We start from the raw sequence: 19,082 nt of genomic DNA, 5'->3' as shown, positions 1-19,082 counted from the left end.
ATAATATGCCTTATAGATTGAAACTGCACACAAACAAGAAATGCTTTAACTTTGATTTTAATACCACTGAATGTGATTCATTTAAAAATTTATGGTCCATAATCATCTGAAAAACAAAACATGTTTTCCATGCTTTGTTAGTTTTTCTCTTTTTCCCTCTTTTCCAAGACTTAGCTCAGTATGTAGGAGCAACAATCTTGAGATAAAGCAATCTACTTCTCTTTCTTACTGTGTGGCATTTACACACACACACACACACACACACACACACACATCTATTCAGAGAATCCAGCATCATGCAATTTTAACTGACAAAAGTAGTCTCTAGACATCTTAATTACAGGTTCTAAACCAAGAAGTCCAGACAGATTTAAATAAGAGCAACAACAACAACAAAAAGACCATACACCACATGGTATAATGTAACATAGACGAAACCTTAGTGGAAAGCGTGGGAGTGTGTATGGTGTGGTGTGTGTGTGTCGTAAGTAGGTATGTGTGTGTGAATGTATATATGTGTGTGCGTGCATGTGTGTGTGTGTATGTGTGTGTGTGCTGTGTATGTGACTATGGATGTGCATGGCTGTAAGTGTGCATGTGTATGTGTTTAGTTTCTTATATCTGAGAGAGAAATCAATTTATTTTGCTCCTATCCAGTATAATATATTCCCATGAGTATCTGTTATACCTGGCAATACTGACAACATGACCACATTGAATTTGTTTCAGGTAGGTAGAGGAATTTACAGTGTTCAAAATCCTCTTAGTTCTTTGAATTGAAAATCTCCTATCTGCAGTGGGAATTGAGAAATGTGTTCAAACATGCATCCTGGGATTAAAACAACTTCTGAAGCATCCCCAGACTCCCTGTGTCCTGGCATCCCCCTCTCTGTTGCTGATTCTGTTTTCTCTATCCTGAGTCAAATTTCTGTGAGCTTAGGAAACTGATAAAGCCCTGTATGAATCCCTCACTCCCATGAAATATTTCATATGATGGACGGTGCTTCTTTTCTCAAATGATTCTTGTGCAGTTCCAACTTCTCAATACCTAGAGAACACTGTAAACATAGGTCAGTGTATTATATACATAGAACTCTACTCTGTGCCTTTCCTGTTACAGATTTCTGTACTCAATTTCAGCCCGAGGATGAGAGAGGCAAGGGTGTTTTGCAGGCTTGCAGGAAATGCCTTGATGTGGAAGACTTTGTGTATCATGGCTTCCATTCCTTCTGTGTTTTATTTTATCTTGGTGTTTATGGATTGTATGAAGGTCTTGTATTGGCAAAGGGATATTATAATATTTTGTCATCTAGAACTATGGTATTATCATCTATTCCCTAAAATACTACTGCACAGTAAAAAGTTTTGGAGAGTAATTTTACCTGTCTCAACTTTCCCTACTCATACACAAAATCATGACATTTAAATTTTATGAATTATCTCAACAAGTATGGATTCTTCCTGATGTATAATTTTAATGTTATTTGCAGAAATTCTTACATTCTTCTTCATTTATTGTCGTATAGATCTGTTTCCAATCAGCTGGAAAACTATGAAAGATTTCTTGTAGAGCTCTTGAAAATTAGTGAAAAATTCATTTATGAATAAATAAATAAAGTGAATATTATCTTCCTCACCATAAAATTAATCTTAATACTCTATTTTAACATTAAGACTACTCTCCTATAATTAAAACAAAGTACTCAGAGGAACATTTAAAATAAATGACTATATATAACTCCTACATTATATGTGTCCATGCACAGACACATACAGACACCTCACATACATACAAACACATGGACACACAACACACACACACACACACACACGCACACATACACACACATACACACAAACAATATCAATTCCATAATTACTAAGACAAAGTAAAAATTTTCCTTTACTTAACTATTTTCCCTTCAATATCTACAAAGTATTCATAATGTTAAGCACATTTTTTATCCTTTTCATTATGCCATTTTTAAATAGAATTCATTAACAAGTTTGGAAATTCTATTGAGCATGGTTGATGGACAGGTGGTGGCTATCATATGTCACAGCTCAAGAAAGGAAAATTTCTGTTATTTTCTATACATTTATTCTTACAAATGAATCATAGCTAATGCCTGAAAATTTTAATGAATACCAAGCTGTATCTTTCTTACAAAATATACCTAGTAACCTGGATATTAAAATTCTCTATTTGTGTGAAGTTTAGAACATTGCCAGAGTTAGGTGAGTAAATCCAGGACTTTTAGAAATTCTAAGTTTTATTTCTGTATCACCCCAACAGTTCTGTCTGCTCTGTGCAGCAAATGTTTAATTTACACACTGAACTGAAGGCTGATTTTGAAGTCTTTTACTTTTCACTATTATAATAACAGATTAGAAAAACCTGTCTATAGTTCTGGAATTTCCTTTTGAAGGAGCAGACTGGAGCCTGAATATGAAAAGTAAGTACCCTATTTCTTACTTACATTATCAGCTCTGATATTTCTTCTTGAAATACAAAATCTTACAGTATAGTTTACTGCATCTAACACCAAGAGTGGAGAGTTTAAATTACTACAAACTTGTACTAGTGTTTGGGTATGAAGTTAACATATGAACTGTGTCCTCCAAGGGCCCATTCATGAAAATATAATTCCAATGATAAGGCACTAAAATAATAGAAACTTCATCCAAATGCTAATTAAGATTAGAAAAGTCATGGGGATGTAGGGAGGATTGAAATCTAGTGACTTTATTCTGAGATTTGAAGGGAACAGAGGTATCACATGTCCATGTACTCTCTATAACATCTGGGTCTAGGAGCTTGATGGTAGAAACCAGAACTGCACACACAAACTGGGACATCTAGAAATGCAAGTCCAGATAATCTTTTCTTTTAGTGTTATTATAAATAAAAATTCGACTAACAAATTTGTCAAAATTAATTTCATTGAAAAAGACGTCAAGAGAAGAGGCATTGAATTTCAAATTTGGCTGAGGTAAGAGGAAAAGGAGCAAACTGTCTCAATAAACTCAGACTGCTCTGAGGTCAGCAAGAAGTGATGGAGCTGGGTGTCATATGAATCTCGATTCTAGTCCTAGAATCTAGTTTCCAAACCTAGAAACTTCTAGAGTATTCCAGTGTAGTGAACTAGTGTATGTTTGAAACGCCTACTCTTGAGGACTTGAGCATACTGAGGTGGAAGGAATCACCGGAGCTCAGAAGCTCAAAACCAGACCAAAGGACCAAAGAGACAGAGAGGGGCAGAAAAATAGACAGACAGACAGAGAGAGAGAGAGAGAGAGAGAGAGAGAGAGAGAGAGAGACAGAAAGAGAGAGAGAGAGAGGGAGGAGAGAGGCACAGAGAGACAGAGACAGTCAGAGAGACACAAAGATAGTCAGAGAGACACAGAGAGACACAGAGACAATGACAGAGCAGACACAGTGAGAAAGAACGGGAGAGAATGAGAGTGAGAGAGAGATTGGGAGAGATAAAGAGAGAGAGTCACACTGAGACACAGAGGTGCATAGACACACAGACACAAAGATGTAGACAGAGGGACAAAGGTAGCAAATTATTGAACTACATGATAGAAAGAGGCTGGATGAAGCTTCAGAGTCAGTAGGCTTTCATATGACAGAAGCAGTGCATTCTATTAATTGCCAATGACAATAACTGTGTAATTCCATTCCTTAGACCCACCTGAGGCATCTGAATAACTGATTCTAAAATTTATATGATTTTAAGAAGCACAGAATCTGAGAGGGTACATGATCCTCACAACGAAGTTGGAAAACTTTTCAAGGCATTTTTCACAGAAGATGTAATGAGCCAACTTGCTAAGCAAAACATTTGAATATTCCTGCATCTCTTCACATAAAATCATTGCATTTTCTGAGCAAGATGCCACTACAAAGACAATGAAAACCAAAGACAGGAAAGAGGAGATGTGTCCACTGAGCCACAAATGTTAGCACACTTGAGCAGTCACAGAAAGCAGAGTGAGACAGTCAGGGAAGGAAGTAGTCATTGCTTTCTATCCTAAATCTGGGATTTTAAGACAGTGGTATAACATAAGCTATCAGCTTGAAGTACATTTTACTATTTTAATGGAATCCAGGTGACACTTTTGTCACTTCATACAGAAGAATTTTGTATGCTTATATTTGAACAGGACTCCCCATTTACATTCTTCCAAATGGCAGTATATTTTATGAAGCTTTCCTCTGTAAAACTTTTTTTTTAAAATAATAACTCAGCATCCTAAAAGAAAAAGCAATCCTGATGTCTAACAATACTTCTTAGCTGACCCACAAAATAAAACCAAACCAAAAAACAAAACCAAAGAACTGTGAGATATCAAACAAGTTTGCCTATTTCTTGTCTCTCATGAGCTATTCCCCTGTTATGTTTATAATATGTTCCTCCATAGACAGGAGTCACAACATTTATCTTTGCATTATGCTCCTCTCTGCTTTTCAGATGTTTGCCTTTAGGGGCACTGATAAAACACACATACACATACAGGAAGCCATTATATTTTTGTGGGCCTGCATTAAAAATCACATCTCTGCCTGACAAGCTATTTAAAATGTCATTTGTGCCTTGTGAAGGCTTTTAGAAAAATCCAGAGACCTAGACCCAGGTGACCCAAACTGTGTTTCTGCAAGGATTGCAATTTCCTTTTGAGGATTATGGTTCCAGGGAAGATTGCTTCTAAATATCTGTGAGAGAAATTCGTTCCAGAATTAATGTTGTTGTTTGCTATATATTGATTTCTAGAGCAATTCACTTCATGCCATGTAAAAGATAAGTAATAAAATGTACTTTAATTATAGTAATATTAAGTGTAACAGTATTATCTTTCCCTAAGCATAAAGGTCAACATATATCTATGCAAGCTGTGATTTTAGTTATGAGTTCACAAGTACATCCAGTTTCTATTGTTTGTCCCATCAATTTAATTTTTCTAAAGATCATAAATGCTAAGAATAAAAATGATCATAATTTTATGACACTAAATATTGTCTAGTTATGAAATAAACCACAAATTGACCTTTTAAAGATAGTGGATTTGTAACTTAAATATTTATGTTCATTGATTACAAATGAGTGAGAAATACTATTACTACATAGATAGGAACCAAAATGAAATTAGTGAGTTAGTTAGGGTTTTATTGCTGTGGACACCATGACCAAGACAACCCTTATAAGACAAGTCCACACCTCCAAATAGTGTTACTTGCTGGCTAGGGATACTCAAACTGCCACAGTGACCTTTACTCAATGTGTGTGACTAATTTCTATAGCTCATTTAAAGACAATATACCTACATAATCCATAATGTAGCTGCAATGTTTCAAATTTAGGAAACAGATTTCAGTGGTTATAAATATGGTTGAAGGTTTGAAATAGTCTAATTATTATGTACTTTGAAATTGTTGACTCTGGATAGAGACGACATGAGAGCTTAGTGTATTCTCTTATATAGTAGCAATTAAAATTTCAAAGCATCATTTTATAGAAGAAACCCAGTTAATGTTTTGACCCAATGTCTGTATAATTGTCTCTCGGAACATAGAAATGAACACAAAATCCACAGTTTCTCCATCAAGACATCCAGATCATACCACTAATAAACACTGTGATGGCTTCTGTAATTCACACAGATCAGGCGTAAACTCTACTATGAAAACATACAAGAGTGTCGTTCCAATCAGTTTTAATCATTAAGGGTCTTACATTGAAAAAGTGGCAAAGCAATGTGACAGATGAAATCAAATTTTTGAGTTGAAATCAAAGATGCTGACTATACCTGAGCCAAAGTCTGATTATAGTTAGGCTAGAAAGGGAGTAGTAACCATGAGAACTGGCATACAGAGGATTTCAAGAAGATTAGCTTCTATAGGGGAAGATAAGACAACCAGGAAGCCTTAACAGAAGGAGAAAGTTTAGATATTTATATTCGTAACTTCAGGGATCAATTAATTCCCTGGAAATACTTGACACTCTTTTGTGGAGGACAGGATTGTAGTAAAGTGACCATATGGCACGGGACAGACTACGGTGACATGAGATATAGAGAGACAGGGGTAAAAAACTATGTGGGGAGGATTTGTAAAGCAGGATAGAACATCCAGGTGTTTAATTAGATACCCAGGTATGAGTAGTGCAAAAGGAAAATGTGCTGGCTGTATTTCTAACTTGACACACTGGGTAGAGTACAGTCTCTGTGTTCGTTAATCCCCACTGAATAGGTCATAAAAAGGTAGACAAATTAAGATATGAAATACAAAGATGCATCGAGCGACCTCTCCAGGTCTCACCCTGCCTCCCTCCTGCTTCTTTCAGTTCTTATTCCTTCCTTTCAAAAATAACAATTCCCAGGACACGCTAGGCACTGCAATTATAGTAAATAGCATGACCTGTTCTTCACAAAGCAAATGGCTGCATGGGAGAAACCATTAACATGTAGTATTTAGTAAATGTGAGATACAACTTAGGAAAAAAAAACAGAGTGTCACATCTTACATGAAAGGATAAAACTGTGGAGCAGAAATATGCTCACATATGTAATTTCAGTGACAATAATGGCAGCAAGGGAGAAACATATAGAAGGTTTACTCACATATGTAATTTCAGTGACAATAATGGCAGCAAGGCAGAAACATATAGAAGGTTTACAACACTTCACTGGTTTTGCTTTGTTCACAGTTTCTCATTACTTCTCAGTGATGGGAACATTTACTTTCTAAACCTGATCAATCTGTGGCCTCGGAGCGTTGGACAAGTCATAAGATAGTCACAGGAAAGGACTGTGCCTGTCACTACCTTAAAGTGAAGAAGAAAGGCAAGACAATGTGAGAGTTACATATTTCCTCAGAGAGGCCGTTAGAAGTGCTAGATCTAGTATGAGCAAAATTGCTTAGCTCATAAACGTTCTTGTTGGGAAGTTTGTACAGCTAAGGACCTAAATTTGGTTCATGGAGCGTACATGTACATGGAGAACGGAGTGAATGATTTTATGCAAGTTTTTCTTTCTTTCTTTTTTAACCACAGTGACTATCTTGTGACATGTGAATACTCACACAAACATATATAAATACATGTGCACACTTGTACCCACACACAAAAACAACTAAATTAGTGTAATAAAAATTTTAAACAAAAAATACATTATCAGAAACTATGACAGAGAAATCCTAAAAAGAGAGACATTTCATGCCCTCTTGTATTTTGAAGATGCATTTGATGAAAGGAGAAATCATCATTTCTATATCATCATGTCTGAAGAATAATTTTAATCCCAGTGACTAGGGGTTCATCTCTATCTCCTCTGATTTTATCATGTTTCTAAACTTTGTATCCTGAGTTTTTCCCCAACCTTCTAAATTATTAAAATTGTAAGGAAACCCAAGAATCTGCTCATATAAGTCACTATATATATTTCTTGTTTGTTCTGATTTTTTTAAATTTTATTTGCTTTTATTAATCATATAATTCATTTACATTTCAAATGATATCCCCTTCCGTGGTTATCCCTCCACAACTCCCTATCCCACCTGCTCTCTCTCCCCTCCACCTACCTCTATGAGGGTGATTCTCTACCCACTCACCCACTCCTGCCCCACCACTCTAGCATCCTTCTGTGCTGGAGCATCAAACCTCCACTGGACCAAGGGCCTCTCCTCCCTTTGATACAGATAAGGTCATCCTCTGCTACATATGCATCTGGAGCAAAAAATGGAAGGGAGATTGAAGAAAAGACTATCCAGAGACAGCCTCTCCTAGGAATCCATCCCATCTACAGACACCAAACCCCAACACTATTACTGTTGCCAAGAAGTGCTTGCTTGTAGGAACCTGGTATGGCTGTTCCCTGAGAGGTTCTACCAGCATCTGACCAATACAGATACAAATACTCACAACCAACTATAGGACTGAGCTTAGGGCCCAATGGAAGAGCTAGGGGAAGGACTGAAGGAGTGGAAGGGGATTACAACCCCATAGGAAGAACAATATTAGCTAACTGGACTACCCAGAGATCCCAGAGATTAAACCATCAACCAAAGAGAATACATGGAGGGAACTGTATGTTTCCATACAGAGAATTTTCAAAATATGTGGATCGTAGTTTGGAAAACAATGGATTGCATTGCCGAAAAGGCTTTTCTATGATTGAAAGATTGCATAGATTGGTAAGTAGATAGAATCCAACAAAGAATATCTCGGTCAGAAATTAGAATGAGAATATTCAAATTCTATCTAACAACATGAATGTGTTTGTAGATAGTAGATTCTACTTTATCAACAGATGGCATATTTTTTTCAATATAGTCAATCTATATTCTTATAAAGAAAATCACTCAATATGAATTCTTCTGATCTGAACAAAGACTCATTCTGAAGAAGGATTCAGCCTTACAGGCTTTTCAGCAGTTTATGCTCATGCTTCATTATATAGAAGTGGGTAGCTAGCTATCCATGCATTTTGACATAACTCTAGTTTGATCTTTGCTGTATTTTCTTACCCTATAATCCAGTCAGGTGTTGAATAGAAACAGTGCAAAAGAGACTATATGTTTCAAGGCTTTAACGTCTTTCAGTGCTCCAAAAAGAATCAAAATAGAGAATTCAATTGCTATTTTAGTCCTTCGTCCAAAATAGGAAGCTCTCTCTAAATTGACTCCCAGATTACATTCCTTTACGACTCATTCACTCAACAGTGGAAATCCAATGAAAGAAATTGTATTTTCTTAAAATGCAAAGCTTCTTCTGTAAATACAGTGTAAAGAACCAGATTGAGGAGATTGTGTCCACAATCTTTATTATTGTCAGAAGGACATAACAATAATCACTCCTAGATAAGTCAAGTGAAGGATGAGAGCAATGCTTCTCCTTCACGGTAATATTTTCAGAAAACTTGACAGAAAAATGAGTGAGTTAGACAAATTACCTCCTTTATGTGTCACAACAAATCTATAGGAGAGATTCTATAATTATAACCATTTTAAAGAACATCAGAATAGCCCTTAGCTACTTTGACTGATTTGTCCTAGGACACAGAGCAAGTGCGTATCCTCAGTGGGGTCAGAATTTCACTCCGGTTACATGCAGAACTTGTACCTATGGGTGCTGTGTTATACTTTCTTACCTATTAGCTAGCAGGATGATAGTTATGCAAGTCATTAAGTCAGTTCAAAGAGGTTTATTCAACTTGAATTGGTGAACTTGCCACACCAATCAAAAAATTGGGAAACTTTGGAAAGTGTCTCAGTATTTTATCTCATATATCATTTCTCCAGACTGCCATCTTTGTGGTTCTCAAGTTTAGCTCAATCTCATCATAACAAAACAAACAAACACAAAAGGCAATTTCTCTTTAAAGTCAATAATTCAGGTATGCTGTATCTCCCCTGAGAACGTCTTTTGTCTCATGGTTTTCATGTAAGACCAAGGGAGACAGTAACCACTCTTGCAATGATGGTGAGATCAGTCACATTTACTTCTGGTCTCAAACACAAAGGCCAGCTGGTTTGAAGGAAGTACCTATGCTTTCTACATGTATTCTGCCACTTGATTTTTTTCTGCCAAACAAGAGTCTACTGAAAATACTCACACTTTAGGAATAAGAGAAATTAATAGCTTTGGACGTTAATTTTCTGTCCCCTTACACAAATGTAGGATGGGTCATTTATCAGTTAATAAAACCAAGATAATTAAAATTCTGGTATAGATTATCTGTGTGTGTACTATATATATACATATTCTTGATTGTGTGTTTAAATGTGGTTGGACCTTGTTAAATATCTATTACAATCTGTCATTTTTTAATTTTTTAAAAATTTCTTGTGCATTTGGGTTGCCTTAAAGTATATATGAATATCATTTTCATGTAGGTGCTTTTGAAGGCCAAAGAAAAGAATGGGATTCACTGGAACTTGAGTTATAAAGTTTGTGGGCCATTTGTCACAGTTGCTGGTTAATAAATCTGGTTTTTTATTGTTTATTTGCTTCTTTGTCTGTTTTGCAGGAGTAATTCCTACTTCTGAGCCATCGTTCCAAGCTCTACACCCTAAATATCATTTTTCAATTAGAATTGGAATGAAGATATTACCAAATGTTATAGTCATACAATCTAACTCACAGTTATCATTTAGTACAATCTTGGGTTTAGCAGTGAATCATATTATTGTTTCCATACTAATATTAATTTTATCTCATATCTCCTTTTTCATCATAAGATTTTATGTGTGCTTTGTATAGAAATATAAGTATTGCTGAAATATAGACATTATTTCTTCATATGAAAATGTTATAAAGTTTATAAACAGCAAATAAACTTTCCTAAATTTAGTTTAACTCTGCTTGCTATTATCCTTGCTTGAGTTCACTTGTCAAATTCATTTCTAAATCATATATCTATAGTTTTTAATATTATAGTTTTCTTTGGCATGAATATCCATTTCTCTTATTATTTTTTTTAATCCCAGTTTCCTAAAAGTGGCTTTGGATTTAGGTCAGTGTGTGGTGTGTGTGTGTGTGTGTGTGTGTGTGTTTTGTGAATGCATCTGTGTAAGGGTGTGTCAGAGAGAGAACAGAGTGTGTGTGTGTGTTAGGATTTGAAACCAGGGACTCACACATCCTAGGCAATTCCTCTACCACTAAGACTTAGTTCAAATCTAAATTTCATGACGATTTAACAAATCTTTACTTTTAGGAATTGCTTTATTCTATGTAAATATGGCCCATAAAATACTTTCTGATAGAGATGGAATGAACTGCAATCAGGCGAATGAAAACTGAGAATCCTATAGCTCCTAGATGTATAGTCACAGGTGGCCATAATATAATAAGTTAGAGATAAGGAAAACATAAGTGACACATAAATGAAGTAGCTCCTAAATTTCCTATTACTTGTGTTACATTTTGTGTGTGTGTGTGTGTGTGTTCATGCTACAGTGCACATGTGGCGTTAAAAGAAAGTTTGAAGGAAGCTTTTCTCTCATTAAACTATTTGGGCTATGGGAATTAAACTCAGTCCCTCAGCTTTGGTGGCAAACACTTTTATCTACTGACTCATCTTGAGGACATGAGCTACTAATTTGCTATGGCTCACAAGAGATTCTCCACTCCCTCATAGGTTTCAATAATGAAAATAAGAAAACAACAGCAGCAATGTCAAAAGTCCTTGGGAAATATTCATGTGAGTTGGCACTTTGTTTACATGCTTACACATAAATACCTTAAGACACACAATGTGTACCCTTTGATGGCCATATACTTCATTGCTTGACATTACCATGGGTTTGAATTGAGTACATGGAGTAGTCTAAAATATGGACCTGATGCTAGTGATAAAATGATTTAATATCAAGTATGCTCATGCTTTTCACCTCCTTACCTAGTTTGCTTTTAAAGACAGGAAAGAAATAAAATTATCCTGCATAGTCTCATCTAGGAACACAGTTTTCCAGAGTTACCATTAAATATTGGAGAATCCACCCTCTCCCAATGAAGAGATCACAGTGCAATAGAAATAACTTATATTTTCAGGCTTTGACTCACAAGAAAACTAGCAAAAACAGAAGCCTACAGTACTTCTACAACTATTGTGCCCCTACGTAGGAAGCAATAGCACCAGCATTGACCTGAATAGCTCCGATGGGAATTGCAGGATAGCAAATTAATACAAACAGTGTTCTGACATTTTTATAAGACTTTCCAGCTCAAAATACCTATGGGAGGAAACCGGGAAATGTAAGTGTTCACTTCAGAGACACATCTGGAGTACTATGATAAATAATATGCCAAAAGCAAGTACACATTTCATTTGCACCTTAATGTTTCAGGTTAATTATTAAAATTAGGTACAAAAACTATTGTAACAGTATCAAACTGTATTTCAAATAGCATCTTTAATTATTTCAAAATAATTTTATAGTAATTGATCCACACAATAGCAAGGTACATAGGCACTGTTCTTCCATCTCCAGAGTGAAAACCAATATATCCTCTGTGAATTTTGTGGTCATGTATTTTATTATCTTTATCATATTTACCATAGTCTGCAAAAAATACATTAGGGTATATTGATATGTATAAATAAATGAGAAAGAAAAAAGTACACCTAATTAAATTAACTTTAGAGAAAGTTTACCATGATCTTTCTAGATACTTCCCACCAGAGGAGTACAGAAGAAATAAGATGAACTATTTTATTGAAAGTGGGTGGATCATTGCCCTAAACTATGTGTGACCCGTTTACCTAACCTCAATTAACTATAGGTGGATTGCAAAAATAACTTCAGAAATGATACACCTAAAAGTCAAGATTCAACATAGTACCTTGATGTATCTTCCTATAAATAAACATTTCAGAAAGCAATATTTGCTTTCTTTTCAAAACCCAACTAATAAGAGAATTCCATCTATCTTGAATAAAGACTATACATTATATCTACAGAATAATTAATCTTTTTAGCATGTTTCTTTGAAAAACCTTTATTAGACACTAATAAAGTTCTTCTCTTAAATGAACACTTGTAAACTCTAGGAGACTTAGTCCTGCATCCTTACATCTAAAGACTGTGCAGTGACATTTGCTAGAGACCTACACAGGATTTCAGAAATTATTTGCAAATTTCTCGGCCCCCAGTTCAACTTGGAAGCTTTTAAATCCAATTTTATCTCTGACATCAAGTAATAACTTCAAGCAAAAGTTACCTTGACACCCTGAAGGTTTTTAATCGATTATTACAGAAGCAAAAATGAAGTCACTACCACCCCCACCCACCGGCCCCACATATCCTTTTATTTTTCTTTGGTGAAAGGAAGAACTATCAGGTTTGTTAAGGGCTGTTCTGAAATGCCATTATCCCCAAATTCAGGCTCCCTTCCAGGACACTTGCTTGTAAAACTAAGCCATTCTCTGCCTTAGATTGCCACTTACTGCAGTGCAGAATATCAGAGCAGACAGCAAGAACTTTCCCGTGCAGAGATTCCGCGCGATGCAGCCAGTTAGGCGCAGCAGCACTTACCTTAATTGAAATACTCGGTGATCAAGTGAGAAATCCTTCAGATCAACCATAAATGGGTGAGGAGATCGAAGTTTTCAATCAACACCCACAGAGTGGCAGCGTGCTCTTCTCCTTTGCTTCTGTTTATGCCAAGCTCCTCGCTGTCTGAAGGGAGAAAAAGATCAGCTGAAATCCTTGGAGATTTCCCAGTGAGTAAATGAGGACTGAGCGATGTTTTCTAGCGGGAGTTTCTCCCTGAGCTTGTACTGTTTGCAGTCTCCCTAACTGCTGTGATGGACGCCTGTCATGTCCCTGGAGCCAGGCGGTATTCATTGACCTGATTAGCAAGCAATGCTCCCTGCGTGCAGGCAAAGCATGCGGAGAGGTTGTGGGTCTCCTGGGGATCAGAAAAGGAATCGAGCCCACTTGAGAAACTGGTCTTTCCCAGCCTGATGGATAAACTACAACTATGACTATAATTCATAGGCTGATTAGACACAGTGTTAGCCATTGCAGGACTTCAGCAAATCTGCTTTCTCCAGCCGATGTTGCAAGATGCCTTCGTGTTAGATATAAGGTGCAGCGAGACAATTACTAGACTGATCAGGCTGATTTGTAAGCCAAGCCTAAAGCTGAAACATGTTTAAAGCAACGTGATAAAAGAGATAGCTGCATTTGCCTTTGCCCCTAGCCTGCTACATATATCAACCTTTGTCTAACTAAAATGACTTTAAAGGTTTATTACAGCCCTCCAGAGGGCAACTCTCTGACTTGTAAAAAGACAGGATTCATACTAAACAGCATATCTGGCAGTTCCGTGCACGCACGAGCATACAGACCAATGCATGCGAGACAGAGATCTGCTCCGGTACTTTTTTCAAATAGCATTTTAAATTAGAATCACACTTCCCAAAACAAAAAGGTCCATGTGGTTACACAGAGGAACAGAAGAGTCTATCATACCTAACAGAGACATCTTTTCTATTAAATGTTGATGGGGAGAAAGAAACAGCAAGAAAGGTTATTTCTATCCAAGGGAATAAGTATGAAGCAACCGTTTAAATGTAGTGAGGTGTCATTCCATACCTGCTGATCCTCCTCGTTCATCATCCCCCCTTTCTCCCACTTCTCAGTATCCTCCACTCTCCCAACATCCAAAGTTACTAGGTCCCAGGAGAGATCTAAGGCTCTGGAAAAGGTCACGGAACTGAATGAGGAAGCCCCGAATGGTTAATTTTTTGACAGCTCTCACTTTTGCAGGAGAAAATTATGCAAATAACATAAAAAGAACAGATGAAAAAAGTCATTTGCATGTCTTGAGGGTGAGAAAATTCTCATTGCCAGAAAGGAAACTGACGACTGTCCTCTCACAGTAATAACGTGTGACATATTCAGCATGCCTTCCCCATGTAGGTCGCAACTGGGACATATGGCATCCCTCGGGTGTGTGTGTGTGTGTGTGTGTGTGTGTGTGTGTTTAAGAGTGAGTGAGAGAGAGAGAGAGAGAGAGAGAGGTAGCTTTTCTTTTGTATTACAGTAATAGTAGTGCTCACATGTAGTTGAGAAAACTCCCAAATCAACATAACAAAATTTTCCAAACATATACAATAGGGGACCTGTTTGCCTTGCACACACCAAATAAACTTTCCTTTTTGATCTGTCTCGTTAATAGATTAACATGGTGGTGAAACTTCTTGCTGAAAGAAAGCTCAAGGGTGTAACTGAATTGCTGTGGATAGAGAGCTGTGTCCCTTTTGGGAGGAAACAGATTTCAACTGAGGGAGAGGTCCCAGAAAGAGGGGCTCCTGGAGCCTCCTGTGAAGAGGTCTGGTGCTCCCTCAACTGGCGGAGGGTGAGAGCTGAAGGTGAAAAAATCGTGATCGATTGACTTCAGAAGGAAGGAACTTTTGCTACTCTTAAGCAGGAAGCACATTATCCAATTATAGCCAGGCAGTGGAGAGCTCCAGCAGAAACGAGGCTCCTTAAATCGAAATTAATGCACCCTGCTCATAAATAGCAAACAGGAACTAGGACTGCTAATTTCTTCACAGCGTTCCAGCCTGGCTTTAACAGGGCACTTACAAGTGATGCGTGGTTACGTTTCGTGCCTCTGATGTGTAAGTCGTTCATGCAGTACAGCACTCTCAAACTGTACTGTTCCTAGTCCCATTCTGTGAACCTTCAATTAAATCGTCGAGAGGCCTTTGTTCCTGTGATGGCTTGTTGCCCTAGTGTAGGGTAACACCAGGGCGGTGAAGTGGGAGTGGGTGAGTGGGTGGGTGGGTGGGTGGGTGGGTGGGTGGGGGAGCACCCTCATAGAAGCACCGGAAAGGAGGATAGGATAAGGGGTTTGCATTGTGGAAACCGGAAAAGGGGATAACATTTGAAATGTAAAAATAAAGTATCCAATAAAATTATGATCAGAAAAATAAAGATTTAACACTCTTCTTATCTTCCCAAACCCTGTCTGCCAGCAATTATCATTAAAAAGGTAAGCAGGTGTATAATAAGGAACAGCGTGGAGCCAGCGAAGATGGTTTAGCTGAATATTCTAACACCCCTGATCTCTGCAGGTACCAAGACTTTCCGTTTCCTAAGTAAGACCTTTTGCTAACCCATTCCTATAGACAGCACGTCTTTAGTATATGTGAAGCTACGCCAGACCTCTAAAAGATTTTATGTACCTATGAGAAGAAAAACACTATTTCATGGGAAGAGTTTGAAGACACGTGAGCTGCATGGCAGCATTGGCTCCTGCTACACCTTAAACACTTGCCGGATCCCATGGAGTCTCAATAAACTTCAGCTCTGGCTTTTGTGTATGAAATTTCACGCCTTACACTGTTATTCACACTTCACTACTTTTTAATTGCTTTGAAACAGTCATGTATCTATTGGGTGTTTTACTGGTCAGAGAACAACTTTTAGAAGTCAGGTCTCTCCTTCCATCACGTGGGTTCTGGGGATCTAAGTCAGATGGTTATACTTGGTCACAAATATCTTCACCAGTGATCCATTTTGCTGGGTCTCTCTTAAGGTGTTGTTAATTAAAGTTCAGAGAATATAAACAAACTGAATAATGCCAAAGAGTCAGCAAACAGAAAATATAGAACTAGAAAAGTTAACTACCTATAAAAACTGAACGGATATTTGTAAAATATCCAGTTTAGAAAGAATGAGTAAATATATGCTTTCAATAGGATCAGGAAATTACTTTGGCATTTTTGTTATAAGGTTTATAACTGAATAAACATTTCAATATGTGGTTTTTACTATCTTATGGTATAAGTTATTACAACATAAAATTTAAAAACATAAACTAGACAAAATGTAAACTCCATCTCAAATTTCCAAAAGTTTTGTTTTGTTTTTAATTCAGTAGTATATAGCATATCTGGGTCAAATATAAACAAACAAACAAACCACGTAAGGCTCAGGTAACATCCCAGGGGAGGGAGCCGTATAACAGTGGCCAGAATAAGGGCCAGAGAAACAGTAAAATCATGTCATCAAGATATGATGGTGGAAATCTATACCAAACAAATATCAAGCTAATGGCTGCCTAAACAAGACCTGAATAACACCAATAGACATGTCAGTGTATGTGGAGGAATCTCACAGGACACTATCCCTAGATGGGCAGCTAGCTGTATGACATTAACACTGCAGAAAAAGACAGAATTAACCTTTCCCAGCGATAAATCTCCTAATTGGTTAATTGGTTATCCAATACTAAAAGGTCAGCCCTAAAAAGAATAGATACACACAACACAAAATGGAATGCAAAGTATACATGTGTGTGGTGTATTGGTGTATGAATATATTTGCATATGTAAACATAATAAAGAATAAAGGGCCAGCTGATTTGAGAAGCAGTTGGAGGGATACAGGAAGGAATTTTGGAACAGAAGATGAACAATTGTACTCTAACAAAAACACAGTGAAAAGTTAAAAGGCATTATTATCCTTTTATTGACTCATTTGCATTCTCACATGTACTCATTACTTTTAGTAGAAAAGTATTTCAGACATGTTTACTCATATGTGTATTAACTAGGCATAATTTAGGGTGGTTTATACTATTCAACCTCTCCAAATCACAAATGTAGTAGCAACTATCAAAAGTGATGCAGAGCTAAAAACAAAATAATTTCAAGACTTTAAGCTGTATCTAGCAGGTTTTTTTCAAAACTAAACTTAAATATAACTATTTCACTTTTTCTTTGAAATCACTAGACATATTCATAAGATTTTAGAGAAATGTTGTGACCACAGTTTTTAATATGTCTGATAAAAATTCTGTCTATAAAGAAATGATCACTCAAATTAATTCAGTCTTTAAACTTTGCCAGTAAGTTTCTTCCCCATTATCACATTTTATTCTTACAGGAATCTCATGAAATAGGTTGCCTTTAGTATTTTTTATCATATTTCCATGACAGGAAAATGAGAAATAAAAAGGGCAACTACTTGTCCTTTGGACTTTGGTATTTGATGAGAAACCCAGTGGTCTCCTTTTCAGGGAATTGATATTGCTTCCCACTGTCTAGTAAATACAGTCATCTGAATCATGGTGAAGGAACAGAGGCATCAAATAGGTATATACATTCAGTTACTCTTTTTTTGCATGTATGTAGGTTTGTCCCCAAAAGTATATTCAATGACCATCATTTAATGAAAGGAAGATTATCCTGAGCCAATAGGTAAGTTACACTTGATATGTTTTGTGATTTGTTTTTACTTACATTTCTATCACATGTTCCCTGATAATGACTATTTTTTATTTTACTTTTTAAAAGAAGATTTATTGATTTATTTTATGTATGTAAATACACTGTCACTGTCTTCAGACACACCAGAGGAAAGCAAATCCCATTACAGACTGAATTAAACTCAGTATCACTAGATGAACAGTCAGTGCTCTTAACTACTGAGCCATCTCTCTAGTCCCAAATACTGGCTATTTATATTTGCATCTGCAGTATGATTCAATAATTTTCCAAATGTTGGTTCAAAATACTTGTATTAAACTTAACTTTCTATATGACTATATATTTAAATGGTACTTCTTTTTAAATTTTTTTGTGGCTTTAATAATCAGGAGGAAAGACATCCCAGAGCAATGATGTTGTTTTAAACATAAAAAGCCAACAGATATTGTATTAACAACAGATCATGTAGCACCAGCAACATGCTAATACTATCACACATGCATTTTGATTACTAACAGGTCCTCACAAGTTATAGCAATTTCTTCTTCACTCTGAATCACAGAGGCTGAATATATGTATTTACTAACATTTAAGGGCTACTTTTCAAATTATTGAGACTAGTTTCCCTTCTGTGCACTCGAGAAATTCAGAAATGATAAAACTGTAGCAGGGTAAAAACCACTGGATATGCTCTCAGAAGTATTGAACTATAGGCAGAAGTTTTTCACTGACTGGCTTTCTAACCTTCAGACATTTAAACAAGCTTACAGTTAATAATTTCAACAGGGAAATATGATGAAATTAAAGTATATTATCTTTAAGATTTCAGCCAGCTTGAAAATACATTACCCAACTGATAATTTGTGATATCCTTTCTACCTCCTGCAGAAATAATCAGGCAGTCAAGAACAAAAGGTTATAGGCAAGCACACATTTTTGTCCTCTCTCTCACCTTTCCATGCCCCACACAATTTAATTGTTTCATGCTATAAATAACATTTAACAAGCATATTTTGATTTCACAGTTCAAAGTAATTTATGAATCAGCCATGCGTTGTGGATTTTATGTTTTGCACAAAGGAGGTGAAAAAAATTAAGATTATGAATATTCTTTAGCAATTTTTAAACAATTATAACATTTTTCTTCAAAAAGATTTACTTGAATTTTCTGATGCAACCAATTCTTAGTTGTACTTTTTTCCACATTTATTGTTATGGTCAAAAACAAGACCCCGAAAGATTTATTGAATCAAGTGACTAATGGTTAACTTAGAATGGACACTATGAATGTGATTTAAACTATCTTTTTAAATTCATACTAAAATAATAAAAAGAATATTGAATAATTAAAAGAC

Source organism: Grammomys surdaster, unplaced genomic scaffold, assembly GCF_004785775.1.
Source record: "Grammomys surdaster isolate TR1022 unplaced genomic scaffold, NIH_TR_1.0 174, whole genome shotgun sequence".
Taxonomy (NCBI): Eukaryota; Metazoa; Chordata; class Mammalia; order Rodentia; family Muridae; genus Grammomys; species Grammomys surdaster.
Note: the sequence above shows the minus strand (reverse complement) of the source record.